The sequence below is a fragment of the Dermacentor silvarum genome, chromosome 1 (genome assembly GCF_013339745.2).
Source record: "Dermacentor silvarum isolate Dsil-2018 chromosome 1, BIME_Dsil_1.4, whole genome shotgun sequence".
Classification (NCBI taxonomy): domain Eukaryota; kingdom Metazoa; phylum Arthropoda; class Arachnida; order Ixodida; family Ixodidae; genus Dermacentor; species Dermacentor silvarum.
The window spans coordinates 211697759-211714058 of record NC_051154.1 but is presented as its reverse complement, the minus strand read 5'-3'; positions in this window follow the sequence as shown (position 1 = coordinate 211714058).

Here is a 16300-nt window from a genome sequence, read left to right as displayed (position 1 = left end):
GCGAAGGGAGCGCGCGTTTCGTCATTGGTTGGCGCTCAATGACATCGTCGCCAAGCATCTTAGACGGTACCGGCTGCCGAGGGAGCAAATATTGTGCCTATGCATGGCATAAGAACCGCACTTGCAACCGCGTATACAGCGTGGTCACGTGCCATCCCGATGGACGTGCAGATGCTGCTGGTCTTGCCTATAGAGGATATGTGAACTATTTAATACGCAGTTTTCTCTCTTCTTTTTTTTTTCTTTTGCCTACATAGTATCAAGAAAACAGACGTTTAGACACTTTGTAATCTAGGCAATGCCAATGCTTAGACTGTGCGATGAACGGTCTAGCTTGGTCGCGCTTGTCGGCGCTATAGCAGACGCCCCGAAGAGGAAGCTGTCAATTAGAGGTGTGCAGTGATTTGCCTTCAGAACATAGCCTCAGCTACAGATTCATGATATGCAATCACGCTATCAGTTGACCGTGTTTCTTTATTTCCTTGTTGTTTAATCCGAGATTTGTTTCGTCCTCGTTCTCATACGACGCCTTAAGGTAAGTGCGCTGCCGCTTCGGTCACACTCTTGTCTTAACGTAAAAAGATATTGGCTAAGAAATTGCGTACGAAGGGTGCAACTTAGTGAATTCCACCCAGATCTTCGCTCATCACCAGTGCCGTCTAGTGACGAACAGGAACTCTTTCAGGGGCACCGGAAATGCTGTCGAGAGGGCTCGCGCCGGTCCCGGCGGCGGGTGCGCAAGCCCACTCAATAGCGACTTCCCAGCAGTTCCAGAAGTTCCTATTTTCCCACTGTAATATATCATTAGCGGTATAAGTTAGCCGCTGCCTCACACTGATACCACTTCTTCTTCGTCATCGGAGTCCGCCCACTTGTGACGCACTCTCCTCCAGCAGAGGTAGCTCATTTGATTAAGCGAATGCTAAGGCCGGTGGGTTTAACGGCCACTCAGTATAGAGCGCAGGTCTCGCACTCGATAGTTGAAGGCTCGATGTTGGGTTCGACGATCGGTGCAGAGCTGGCGTTCCTGTACTACCTGATGACCGGCAAACGATACTCTGCGACTGTACACCGTCAGAAAACCTGCCAGAACTCAGCTCAAATCAGATTGACACTGCGAATAGGCATTTCTGCTTATAAAACTATATGCATGCAATTCTTGCCAACCAGTGATAAGCATCAGCGTTTGTTTCTTCAGCATCGCAACTTTTTAACGTTACAATGCAGATCTGAACTATACAAACGAAACCATAGTACGTGCGCCGACTGTTTCTTTTTTCTTTTTTTTTTTTCGCAAGAGCTTTGTGCGCTTCCTGTTGACTGTTTTTCGAAGCTCCATAATGACGCTTTAACGAAGCGCTCACAGAGTCTCGTCGTTTCCACAGCGCTGAAGGCAGAACTCGCGCATTCTTGTCAAAAAGCCACCCCAGGTCGTCCCGTGATAAAGTAGCGGAAATGAAATCCTGCCCGAATGATCACGCCGTGAACCGATACTTGACCACTATTTGACTGTCATTCTCGAGCATTCAACAGCTCAGAAACCAACAGGGTACAGACAGCCAAGTGCCTTGCCTATGTCTCCTCGTATTCGTCCTTCGTCGGTTTCTGCAGCTACAGTTGCTAGAGTATGGATCACCAGCTATAACCCCCTTTTTTTACCAGTGTTGCTGTTCTGAGTCGGGCGTTGCTGCGGATGTCACTTCCATAGCGTCTGCTCATTCTTTGATGATAATCACATCACCGATACCCTCCCATCCAAACAAGCAGCTCGCAATCAGCGTACTTGATAGTGGACTCAGAACTGAGCACGCTGCTACCACAAGTGTTCTCAGTAACGTTGCTAAAAACGGATTATGTATTGGGATGCTAGATGGGGTTGGCCACTGTGTATTTTTCTTCCTTTCTTTTTCTTTTTTTACTTTCAGATCTTCCTCTCGAAGTTGCACAGCAATAGCTTAGAAACTTCCTCCTGACCGCCTGCGTAACGCGGTGGTGGTCCGAAACATTTTCTTTTTTTATTGCAAGGAGGTGAAGTTTTTCTTTGGAGACGCAACAGGCCAACAAAGTCAACTGTATCAGTTATATACAGTTTATGAATTGAAAATAAAACGTAAACCACTTCTAGTGATGCCGCAGTTGGATTATATACTTCCTTTATAAAAGTTTGCATGAGACAGGGCACGCTGGCACAAAAAAAACAACGAAAGGGAGGTGGAGGGGAAGAAGTATGTCGAAACAAACGAGTTATACATTTTTCAGTACTACGTGCCAAGCTTCGACATGCATTCGGCAACCTTCCAGAAAAAGATCTGCCACCCGTTGCTCGCACGAACGTTGTACAGCATCTCCGCCGGTAGGTGCGTAGATCTTATTTTTTTTATAGTTTTTCTTAGCGAGTTACCACCACTTTTCCGTATCGGGTGTGTTTCCGGCCTCTTTCCTGGGTCGATCCCTATTTCTGACGTTTCGGCTGGTGAACCAGGCTTCGTCAAACTTGACTTTGTCACTTTGACAGAGGCTGGTCCACCAGCCGAAACGTCAGAAATAGACTTTGCAATGCCAACGTTCGTCGTAATCTTTTCTTTGCAGTTGTATATATATATATATATATATATATATATATATATATATATATATATATATATATAAGATCATGTACTCGTGAAGCCTGCGGCAGAAAGGATGTTCCACATCCGCAGCCTAGGTTTGTGAGTGGTGGCGCTGGCTAACACTCCTAGGGTTAGTTCTAGTTGTAAAAAACACTAAAAACATAAATACCCCAGAAAGTGGATTGGCATACGGTGCCGCGGTAGCTCAATGGCAAGAGCATCGCACGCGTAATGCGAAGACGTGGGATCGTTACCCACCTGCGGCCAGTTGTTTTTTCAACCATTTTCATTTCCATTAATTGATGATTTCTTTAATTCAATTAGTAAAAACAAGTAATTTTCCCTATGTTGTCCCTTGGTGTCATTGTTTGTTGGCTTGTTATGATATATATATATATATATATATATATATATATATATATATATATATATACCTTTAGCCCAATCTTCCTCGGTCTGCAGAACTGTGAACCGAAATAAAAAGTCTGCTGTTGTTGTTGTTATAATAAAGACGTCACGGTACCGCCAGCACAGAAGCCAGTTAGTTACCCTAACCATTACTCCAAAGAGGCATGCTGAAGAGTCAGCATAGAACATCCTTAATAATTTACCGCACACAAGTCAGCGCGTGGAGACGCTTGGCGCGTTTTCCGAACGCCGACGGTTTCCCGTCGGTCTCACCTCGTGCACCGTCGATGTGCGACGCGTGCAACATCACTGGCGGCGCTCGTTGTCACGCCAGCGTTATCATACGTTTAATAGCTGACAGGGCGCTGTTACTTCAATCCAGCAGGAGCCGCCGTAAGTGTTGCGTTGTGCCAAGATGTCGAAGCCGCGTATACATTGAACACTGTCTGAGGAGTCCAATCATAACGCTGAACCTTGCTATCGCTGTCGATGGTTCGGCCTTCGGGCAGAAGGACCAGATGTTTATATGAGTGGGCTTGGTGGCACTACGACAATGCGGTTCACTGACGTCCGGTTCCTTTTCGCCTTACAGGTGCTCACAGTTTTCTGCTTTCCCTTTGGCACCTGCTGTTCTCCTGGAGCCACCACGAAGTCTGCGGGCACCGTAAGGCGGGCACGCCCGCCTTACGCTGTTTTGGCTTACGGGATACACCTGCCTAGCGGAGCCTGCTGAATCGTGTGCCAGGAAATAACAATCCTGACCACCACTACATACCGCCTCACGTCTACAGCCTGCCGTAGGCCGTCGCTAAGCGTTTAGGCTCGCCCTACCTTCAACGCGCTAGCGCTACAGCTGGACCAACTTCGTCTACCCACCAGTGCCCCGAAACCGAAACAAGCGACGACTACTGCGTCGCACCGCCCTTGACCGGAAATCTACCGCATTTATCGTCTTCATGCTGCCGTGTATCAGCCGACGCATCGGCACAGACATCAACCTTCACGCATAAAACACGTCACCCCCCTCGCTCTCATCGGTGGCACTACGACAATGCGGTTCACTGACGTCCGGCGCCTTTTCGCCTTACAGGTGCTCACAGTTTTCTGCTTTCCCTTTGGCACCTGCTGTTCTCCTGGAGCCACCACGAAGTCTGCGGGCACCGTAAGGCGGGCACTCCCGCCTTACGCTGTAAAAAGGCAATCGACAAGGTTCCTCATGAGCGACTCTTCCTAAAGCTATCGCGTCTAAATTTTAACCCTTTTGTTCTCCAATGGGTACGCAACTTTCTGACTAACCGTCAACAGTTCGTTTTCGCTAACCAATGCTCGTCTAATATATCACCCGTTATCTCTGGCGTGCCGCAACGCACTGTCCTAGGACCACTACTCTTCTTAATATACATTAACAACTTACCGAGAGGTTGTCCTTCGAAAATTCGTTTGTTCGCTGATGATTGCGTAATATATCGTCCTATTACTAACGACGCTGATTCTCGTTCACTCCAGTCCGACCTTAACATCATTGAAACATGGTGTAATAACTGGCTAATGTCTCTCAACGTCAAGAAAACGTCGCTACTTACTTTCCACCGCCACCAATCATTTATTTCAGCTAAATACGTTATCGCTGGTGCTGAAATGTGTACCGTCACTTCTTATAAGTACTTATGTGTTAACCTGCCCAGTAACCTCGGATGGGCTTCACACATTTGCAACATTAGCAATGATGCCAATCGTGTTCTATGTTACCTGCGCCGTAATCTTCGTCTTGTTCCCCCTTCAGTAAAACTACTAGCATATCTAACATTTGTTCGACCCAACCTGGAATACGCATGCTCAGTGTGGGACCCATACCAATCTAACCTGGCAACATCACTAGAATCTATACAGAATCACGCAGCAAGTTTCATTCACTCCGACTACTCTTACCACACTAGCGTCACTAAACTTAAGTCATCTCTGAACCTTCCAACCCTCGAGCACCCTCGGGCTATGTCTCTTTTACAAGTTTTATCACTCGTTTCCTCGCCAGACCTACATCATACCGACATCAGACCGACAGCATCGCACTTCATCCCGTCATAGCCATTCAAAGGCTGTTTATCCCCCTCCAGCTCGCACCGCCGCTCATTTTAACTCTTTCTTTGTTCAGACAGTGAAAGACTGGAATCATCTACCTGCCGAAGCCGTGCACCAATCCAGTCATTCATCGTTCAAGGCATTCATCGAAAATGTAACCTACTAGGTATGCCCACCCCTCATGTAAAACCCCGAAAGGGGTATTTGAGGTACTAATATATATATATATATATATATATATATATATATATATATATATATATTCAATGAAATTTGCCGACGGCCGGATTCTAAGAGAGGACCTCTACGCACAAAAGCCCGATTCTGTAACCGTTACACCACGGACGCTTTTCCCCCACAAAGGCGTGCCTCATAATCAGATCGTAGTTTTCGCATGTAAAACCCCGGAAATTAAATTTAGTATAAATGAACACGTCATCATACATCAAAGTGTGGGCCGATTCCGAAAAAAAGTGTAATCCAGACATCTAAGCCAATCCCGAACATAGTGCAGTCGATTAATGTAAGAGTCTCACACTCACCTCCTGCTACCCTCACGCGAGGGGAGACGCGATATAGAGTGCCGTGCGCAGTGACTCCGCCCCTATCTCACCCCCAGTTCGTTCAGGGAGACTGTCTGTAACCGACTTGAACTGGAGGTTGAATCGCCTTCCACATTTTTATACGGCGAAGCTAGCTTAAGAATTTGTGCAACTTGTGGAATTCTGGTCTCGGGTTCTTCAAGTGGTGCCGAGGTTGCTCTCGCTTCCTTCTCAAGTGCGAGAAAATTTACATTACAGGAAAACGAAGAGAAATGGAATGTTTATTTCTTTTATTATAGACCGGCGCTGCAGATGAATGAGGTTGGTGTACCGTCGTACTGTTGCTATAGTAGAAGTTGATATTGTGTTGCAAGTAGGGGGACTGTCCTTGTCGGAAATTTCAAACTCTCTGCGCGTTCTATACCGAACTTGTTTATAGGCGCCGCTTTCTAGGCACAGTTTAAGTTGCTCCAAAGCTCCAGAGATTCTACCGAACTCTGCTTCTCACTCGCCTGAGTTCTAGAGTGCCAGGCGTGCTGTACGCGAGCCCTGCAACAGCCCGAACCTTATCACTGGTGGAGTAGTTACTAAACATTTTTGACGAAGACAAGGTTTGCTCGCATTCGCGCTGTTGTTTTGAGAGACAGAGCTATGGGGGAGTGCAACACCCGCTGTTCGTGTTTTTTTTTTTCTTTTCAAAAAGAGGAAAAGTGAGTGACGGGTGATCCATCTTTTGGAGTATCACTGCCTTCTGCGTGGACAGCCAGACCTCGTGAGGGCGCACGTAAACAGGATAAGAGCGAAACGGGGCTACCGGCAAGATGTTGGAATGAAGAGCAGCAGACAAGCTCGAGTCTCGTTTCACAGCTGAGGGATGTGTTCACGAGATAGTTTCGCCGGCTTCAAGTTCATGCTTTGTATGACACATTGTACTCATCGGCGTTTTCTGTCATGGGCCTTTCTGTTCATAGAATAGACAAAGTAGAACGGCCAATGTCCGAACAACTTGCGTCTAGCGCTTTCTACCATCCGGCAAGTGTAAGGCACCACGCAGTTTGCTTTGTCAGATGCCTGCAGTATAGATGTCAGATGCTGGCCGCATAGAATTTCTCTCGCTGTCACAGGGGAGGCGTATGATGGCCGCCCTATTGCAGTACACGATTTTTTTCCTTCAAATCTACTGCAGCAGCCTGTGCTCGGCTGCATGCTGAAACACGAAAAGTACTCTGTTTTCGTGGAAGTCAGTGGTTATTAAAGGTATGTTGGTGTGCTAGTAAAACAGAGATAAATAAAGAGAAAAGAAAAAAGATCAGTCGTGATGGCCCAAATGCGACTGGGTGTTTGTGAATTAACATTCTTAACCGTATTAATTACGAGCGGAAAATTTATTAGTGTGCAGTAATAATTTACGTGCTCGACAGCCACGAAGAAAAAAAAAGATAAAGTTAAGCATTTTGTTTTGACAATCAATTTTAGTATCAAGTCACCGACTACGGAACTGAAATGGACGTTGTGGAGCTGGTGGCCATTTATTTACAGGTGAACGAAAAAAACAAATGCTACAGGAATTGCATGTCTACCCATTGCTACCACTCATCTACTATTACACTATTATAGCAATTACATGTGTTAACTTCACCAATTATGTCTTTATTTCGCCGATATATCGTATCAACTGAGCCGAAACGCCGCCACAACCGTTTTTCTGTTTTCTTTTTTGCCCCCACCACAGCTTCCTTTTCTTTTTTTCCTTTTTATTGTCCTTTTTTGTTATTAGATTTAGGCAGCGACAGCAATGTCACCAGTTTTTTCTTTTTTTTTTCTTGTTTCACTTTTTTTCTAACGCTACCAATCATTTACTATTACACTACTGTAACAATTACATTTGTTAACTGCTTTATTTCCCTTTTTTGTTCGACCTTGACGCGGCGACGGTGATGTAATTATTTGTTTTTCTAACGCTACCAATCATCTACTATTACACTATTATAACGTTTACGTGTGTTAATTTGACCAATTATGCATTTATTTTGCAGGTATACGTCATCACGGGACGGACAGATGTTGATCGGGTGCTCACCAAACAGTGCTTACGCATTTCAAAAATGTCGCAGTTTCGCCCGAAAGGCGAAGCATCAATTGCAATAGCAAATTAGTAGAGAGCTATTCGGAGTAGGGGTAGTAGTTTTATCGACTGCATTAACTTGGACACATTCGCTTACTAACAGAATTAACAAGCGTGGTGTCAGCGCGCACAAGCAAACATGAATAGATCACTGAATCACCGCAGACAACGACTGTCAAAACGCTGGCAGCAAGCGCAGCGGGCGAAGGTTCGCGTGGTCTATCGCTTCAACGGAAACTGAGCGGTGAATGCACAGCGCATACAAAGGTCAGAGTCGTGTGGAGATAAGAGACGGTGTGGGCGACCGCCACCGCCGGGAAAACTGCAGAGGAGTTGTGCAGAGGAGAAGTTGTTGGCAGAGGAGAAGCAGCCTCCCCCTCCCTCCCGCGCTGCCTTGCCGCTTTCTTGCTTTCGCGTGGCAGATTGAGTGGCCAGGTCCCCTTGCAAGATAAGCATTTGGTGAAGCAGCACAGGGTCACCCCGCCTCCCTCCCTCCCTCCCATACCCCCATGGCCTTTCTCGCGACGGTCGCGCTTGCTTTCCGCCGTGCGTTCGCTCTCCGTGATAGCGCGCGTCCCCCGCGCGCTATCACTCTCGCATACAGCGCGCGGCGACGATTTTATCGCTCTTGGATTTAATACGGAACCTCACGGCGACGCCGACGGCAGAAATCCGGTTGAAGTGTCCATATAATTGCTATCGCAATAAAAATATAGAAAAAAAGCTGCATGCAATAGCAAAAGCTGTGCTCGAACCTGCAGTTCCCACTGTGGAATTTTCTGAACACTGCTGTCTTAATAGGACTACGCTGAATATCCCGCTTCAACGCGCAAGCTCTCTCCATTAGGGACAATAATATGGCTTTCACGTTGGGACATATGTGAGTTTTTTGGACAATGGACAATCGAAAAAAAATCTGGAAAAAAAAACTGTGGCTCCAATCCACGCTGTGAAGGTGGTTGAACAGTGAAGCTGTAAACGACACCCACAACGATTACTCATTGTGACGTCACTTGAATTCACACACGTGGCTGGAAACTAGAGTGAAACCAGAGACAAGTGAAATGTACTTAACCACACCCTTTATTACTTCACAACGAGATTATATTTACGCTGTTCTTCTGGCGTCTTTACTTTCCGTGGTCGACCCATGGTAGCCTGGAACGAACTGAATGAGTTGTTGCTAGACCGTGGAGACGTCACTACGTGATGTCTATGCTGTTGGGTACTTTTCCACTCGGAGTAGCTTACGCAACCGTAATCTTTACCGGGAAACACACGCGGGAGAAGGAACGGGCTTCGCATTATTCGCAGACGTCATTAGCATACATTATACGGTTTGCACTTCACACGAGGGTTTTGAATGACGTCAACCCCTTTCGAAGCAGCTGCAAACCTAATCTTTACCGGAACGCGTCGGAGGGTGTTCCCATTGTTCACACGTGCCTTATCATCCATCATGTGGTTTTGATACTTGGTTTTGTCGTTTTTCTTGTGAAAACGAGTGCTGAGCTGTATGGTGTATGCCTGATTTCAAAGGATATATGCTGTTTGTATTAAATTTTTAGCCTGGCGTTTTTTTTTTTTTTTTGCTTACGCCAACGTCACGAAAATTTCCTTGGCTGGTAGAGGTATACAGCTTCGCTGCAATATAATAAGAAAAGGGCAACGGCTCTTCAGGCCTGCCTTCTCATACAGCAGCGTCAGCGGAGCATACGTGCAAGACGTCGCTATGAGAGCCTTGACGTCATTAGTTATAGAGGCCGACAGCCCATACATTTGAATCAGAGGGTTAGTAACGTCTTGAAGGCGTTTGAGGCGCAAAATAAGACACGGACTACGAATACACGCGAACAAGCTCACCCTCGTAACTGAATTATCCGCCACTTCACAACATATACATATAAGCATCAGACATGCATAATTCCCCGACACTTGACTACCATATATGTAAGCCTCAGACATGCTTGCCTTAGGCTTATTACATGTAGCTAAGCATCGGAGAATTAAATCAGTTGCGAGTGTGCGATTTGTCGTGTATATATTGTCCGTGTCTTATTTTGCGCCTCGAACCCCTTCTAGTCAATTATGGAGGCTGGCGATGTCAAGCGCGCTCATCACTTCTCCAATGCATGTAATTTCAGTAGATTTTTCAATATTTTTGTTACCATATTGCGTCTTTTTTATTTTTATTATTATTAATGTAAAGTAAATGGAGCGGTTGGCGCCATTATTGGCGCCATCGACTCTTTTTCGCAGAGTAAGCAAAACAAAAGCGCAAAAAAATTTATATGCACTGGCGACAGTAAAATAGCAGGATCAATTATAAAGTTCCACTCACAGAAAAATGTAATAGGACACTAGAGACATGCACCGTTCCGTAAACGAGTGAAAGTGTACAACATAGTTTAGAAACACGCACATAACTGTAATTCATACCTGCACCAACTATAGACACATAACAACATACAACTACGTCACACGTGAGATCCACACATACAACGTGCTATACAACCTGTGCCATTCAAAGAAAATGTAATCGTGGGGTCAGCCACGATAAATTCGGTAAAACCTAATATATTAGTTTTCCCGCAAACAGTCTTTAAAAGCCACAAGTTTTATATTCGTGTCTCAATAAGAATCTTGTATTATCGGCGCAAATTAAGTTTCACATGTGCGTATACCACGCAATATGTTTTTATACATGTGTTCCATGAAATTTTTATTGTGTTATAGGCTGTTTACTAACAATGTAATTATTTCTAGGTTATTGTTAAAAAGATGTTCTGCTGTCATGGGTGCACTCAGGCACTTGCAAGCTGTTTATTACAGCTTTTCATCTGGAAGACTCCCAACTATTTGTTGGAAGTAAGAACTTCCGGTTATGAATTTGCCTAAACTTCGCCATTTTGGTTTCAAACGACCTTCCGGTTTTATTTACTTTAGCCTAATCTGTCATCCCAAATTCCTTGTATTACAATACTATAAGGCTCATTTAGCCTGAGATTTTGTATTTTTTAGACCATTAGAAATGAAAAAAAAAATTGCGATACCAAAAATAATCGACGAAATATATGTCGCTTGGATCTAGCGGCTTGCGTATTTAAAAGTATCGCGATTTTTTTTTTCATGCACAGGAGATTACGTGATAGAATGAAGCAGTTGTAAACGTAAAGCCCTATTCTACTTTAAAAAAAGAGAGACAGAAATTAAGTTGCGCGGCTAGCACAGAATGCAGTTGAGCAACAAGGAAGAGTAAACGAAGTCATGCCAAATCACAGAAAAATCTACGTATAGTAGCCAGAATTCCCGTGGTAACTGAACAACTGCAGCGCCACCTTTTCGTCTAGTGATCTTGGTAAAAAATTGCTCGCGTTGAAGGTGATACGAAGCTCGAGAAGACGTCTGGCGGCGTTGGCATCGAGTTGCTGTGATGTTTGCAGCTCGGAACGCGGCAGCGGGCGCGAACGCTCAAAAGGAACGCAAAGGGAGAGCACCGCCCGTCTCACTGCGCTCGTCACCGCTCTTGGACTTAATCCGTTACTCTGCTTTTCCGAGCGTCTCCAGAGGCCAGGGTGGACAGTTTGTTAGGGGAACTGGTAGGCCGTATAGCAACGCGGGGTGCCTTGCGAGCTGGCAGAGAGGAGAGGGAAGGTGAAACGACAAAGTCAGACAAAACAAAGGTGAAACGACGCAGGTTTCACACGCAACAAACATGTTTTGCCCATCAATCATGCAAGAGCTGAAGCCTCGTCTGTCCTGCCGCCGAGTTGGAACGAACGGCGCACTCTTTTCGCGGCCGACGAGGTTGCCGTGCGCATACCGGTGGCTTTGCCGCTGCGTGTGTCCGAGTCAAAGCGAGGAGCTCGCGCGGTACCGGCGAATATTGTGGGAGGTAATGCGGCGCACTCGCAGGTGCGTTCCCTCAGGAGTCAGGACCAAGAGTAAAAAATGCACTGCACCTTGATTCCACGGTTTCGAACCGAACCCTTTTGTTTTCGCTCCTGTTATCGTTCCGGTTGTGAGAAAAATGGTTCATTTCGGTTCAACTCCGGAGCGAAAGAATAACGATTCAAGCCGGTTTGATGTGCTCTGAACTGGTTTATGTTCGTTTGCAGAACCTATAGCAATAATTACAGAAGAACTGCAACATCGGTTTATATTCTACAAAAACTCGGCGGTATTCCTAGGCTGCACGGAAAGACAGAAACACAAAAATTACGCCTAGCTTCCTATACCGCGAGTAGTCGGAAAGAAAAAAAAATGCATTGTGTAAGCGCACCTCAGATGAAATATACGTCATTTCTATCTCACTTATACTTTGGTTTACACACAAATGTAATCAAAAGCGGTAGCCTAGTTAGGCAGCGCTTCTTCATTAGGGGGATTATACAGGTCACCCACCGCCGGAGAGTCAATTAAAAATGCTCAGAAGTGTACATATAGTATAACTGACACGCCTGCCTGCAGACGACTGCAGGCAGGCATGTCCACTGCAGTCGTCTTCCACTGCTAAAGTGACAGCAAGCCCGTGTGCATTTACAAACAAGGTAGTATACGGTTGAGCCACAAGCACAGACAATGCATGTATGAAAAGCTCCAGAGATGTTGACCAACCTGATCCAAAAACTGTTTTATTTTTTTTTTAATGCCATTTGCATTCTTCGGATACGTCAGGCACTTTTCGGTCTGCCATAATTTGTCTAACCTGTTTCACAGCGCTCTTCAATTCAAAAAAATGAATTCTTTAAAATTTCTTCGTTGCTCGACGGAATTGAAGTCGCGTCACACGGGTTCCTCAAGCACAGCAACCCTAGCGCTAGGTGGCATGAATGCCCGCGAGAAGGGAAGGATTAATGGCATCTTTCTTTCTAACCTCTGTCGACTTGCTGCGCGCGCACTTCACAAGGGCATGTCCGACTGATAAAAGTGAGAACGCCCGCTCTTCTAGCTGACAATTAATAAATATCTTACACCTGACATAGACGCGTATGCAAACATAGCGCGGTTATCTGCTGAATCCTAATTTTACAATGCCAGCGGGACAAAACTGGCCGAGGTCGGTAGGTGACGTTTAATGAAGCTTTCTGTGTGGCGTCCGAAGGTGTACTACAGGCTGTGATATGTGCTGACGCTGTGGCGTATGTGTGTATTAAGGCGATTACCATGCTTAGCCGACTTGCTCCCCTATATACAGATTGTGAATAAAGGTTTCGTCAGCAATATATACGGTTTGACGCTACATTGCTTGAGAGCAAATCGCACCAACGTCGACAGCCATCGTGAGATGTGTTCTGGCGCAATGCTTTTTTTTTTTTTTTTTTTTTTTTTTCAGGCTTTGTTTTGAAGAAAAAAAAAGAAACTTTAGCGCTCCAGTTTAGTTACTGTTCGCCCAAAAAATCTTTTTTTTTCGGTTCACGTTTCGGTTCGATACACTGGTTGCTTCAATGGGCTGCTTAGTAATCTTAAATTTTCCTTTGCAGCCAGGACAGATCAACGACTAACTTCGATCTCTTGCCACCTAGCTGAAAGCAGAGAGAGGAAAATATGAATTTATAATTGAAGTGACATAAAAGAAAGAAGGTTTAATGAGAAGCGACACGTTACAGCACCTTTTTCTTTTGACTTGAACAACTTCAGGGAGATCCTTTAGCTCAAAAGACACGAAAGCCGCTCAAGAAACGTGAAAAACGGGACATATGAAGTCTCAAATGACGTCGCGCCTAGATTCTTTTGCAAGTCATGCGAATGAACTCGTAATTTTTTAAGGTGCACTTTTCGAGTGGGTTTAGAAGCGATTTTATAGAAAAGCCACATTACAATGCTGTTAGAGCCTGCATAATAAGCACTCTTTAGAATTGCCGACTTATGGTGTCAATACGTGTGGGCTATTTCTGCTGAACATATATTGCGTGTAAGTGGCTTGTCTTTGTCAAATTATATACACTTATGAAAAGTCAGCGGGGCCAACTCTACACACTCTATTTATACTCTATCGAAACGCATTAGCCGTTCTAAACGAAGTCAAGGTCTATTTATGTAAGGGCTATAGTAGTGGCGATCTAGGCAATCTAAGCAGTCCAACACAAGCATGTCGATACTCGTTTCATTTTTCACTGCGGAAGATGGCACATATGCGCCGCAGTGTTATTGCAATGTACATCGATTTCAACAAAGTTGGCGCCATAGCGCTACCTGTAGACACATCCAGGTCAGAGTACTCGCTCCCAACAAAGCGCTCCGGCGGCACAGCGACCAGTTTAATGTTCCTCGAGCACTAATTAAAAACCCAAGCCGAATGACGTCCACGAGGCTTCATAATTAGGTTCGCGGCTCGAACAGTCGCTTCAAAGTCGATTTAGGCTGCGCAAATAAAGAGCCGGTTCGCCGGCTATTCGCGGCCGCCCACCAGCGAGCGAAGATTCCCGGATGTCGGCGTCCTCCGCTTGTAGCCGCCGCCGCGGCCTGCGCCTGCAAGCGCGCGATTCTGGGGCGAGTATGCGCAGTTCGCAGCCGAGAATCGATCGCCAAGGGGCGTCTGTGTCAAGGCTGCTCGCAGGCACAAACAAAGACGCAGGTCTTTGTCTGCCGCCGTCCCCTCCTTGTTGATCGGCGTTTGCGCCCGGTTCTGGCCTTATTTTGGAGTTCTCATGAGCGTCCATTTCTCAACGCCGGTGACCCCGCACGCGCTTGAACATTCTGCGGTGAGAGTGGAATCAGATATTTGAGGCTCCAGCGTTCAGCAATGCGCGAACGGTCTCGATGGATACGTACTGACGTGTCGACGCAGGCGCTTTACTGGAAAATGCCCGCGAACGAACATTTATCGCAGGGTGGCATGTGGATCACTAAGTCCTCGCTGAAAACAACAACTTTGAGGAAAACTGTAGAAAGTACCAGACTGCTTCGGCTTTGGTGGGTCTATCTTTTGGAATGCGGATGCCAAAGACCAAGCACAAGGTTGAGTTATCTGACCACCACCCCCTTGCGGGCGCTTGAACATATGCGATACTCGAGTGGCTAGCTCCTCGCTATGAAAGCCCCTCGGCGCCTCTTCTACCACCCTGGAAATACTCTCCGAGGATAATCACTGCGACGGTGCCAGGTATAAATGCAAAGATAACGCCCTCTTCCCAGCTGTAAAATATTTTGCGTTCAAGCATATTTCAACATGCTATGAAGGACGGCACCACACTTATACCAATGGCTCGGTAACATCTGATTCCTCTTTAATAGACCAGTCTATAGGTTCCGTCTATACTCGAACAAAAATTGGCGATACATCCATCCGTTAGAGATGATTGGCGACTTTAATGCTATTAGCGATCTATCTTATGGTTCCTGGGTAATTGTTGGTACGTTTTATAAAATGAAAAGTCACCGCCCAAGCACTCCGTACAGATGGCTAACCAGCGAAGGTGAAACGTGCGGCCCCGGTGTTTATCACTGGGTTAATCCAGACGGTTCATTAAACGACGGCTTGGTAGGCTGCCGGATCCTCGGTACGCAGTTGCTGCTTGCGCTCGGCCACCCGGGCCTGTTGTTGTGCCCGGACTGCAGCATCGGCACGGCGAACACGAGCTCGCTCACGGTGCTTCTGTCGGCGCTGTTCTTCGTATAAGCTGCCTGCTGTTCGGGAGTTCGTACGATGCGCGGCCTACCCATGACGGAGAGTTGGGAGAGAAACTGCAGCGCGCGTGCTCGGCTGCGACGGAGAGAACGACGTCTCTGACGGCGTAGCCAATGGCGCACCTCTCGTTCTCTTTTACGTGTGACAAGGCTAGTTCAAGGGCGCGTTACAGGTCCCGGAGCCCACCACCCGGAGTCAACAGGGGTATGCGCCATTGGGCTTGGACTCTTTCTACACTATCACCAGGAGCGGCCCACATTTCTGCGCACATCGGACGGAAGGATTGTGGTTTCGCCTAGCCATATACAGCTTCGCTATATAGTATTATGAAAGCTGGCACATACCTCGTGGCGCATACCGAGTGACCAAAGTTTGCATGAAACAGGGTAATTGAAGAGCAACAACACACCCAGTGGCTCTTACTGAGTGGCTTATACTTAATGACCCAAATTGGTGTCATACAGGTTCACTGAAGCGCACCACATGCCTAGGGTTACATGCCCAGGGACCCAAGCTGGCATGAAAGAGGCTCATTGCAGAGCGGCTCATGTCCAGTGGCACATTCCCCCAGGGACCCAAATTGACATCAAAGTGGTTCATTGAGGAGCACTATACATAGCCAGAGTTACATATCAAGTAACCCAGGTTGGTCCAACGGTTGGTTTTGAACCCGGTTCCCCCAGCACCGCAGCCCGGTGCTCTACCAATTTGGCGGGAAAGAGGTTAGGCGTGGACATATGTATATAGATACATAGATATATAGAGACATACCGCAAACTGGGGTAAGTTCTCAAAGAATGCTAATAGCATTGACAAATTGGCGGCACATCCATCCTATGGGGATGATTGGCGATGGTAATGCGATTAACATTCTTTCTCGCGGCATGTGTGTTATCAGTGATTATCC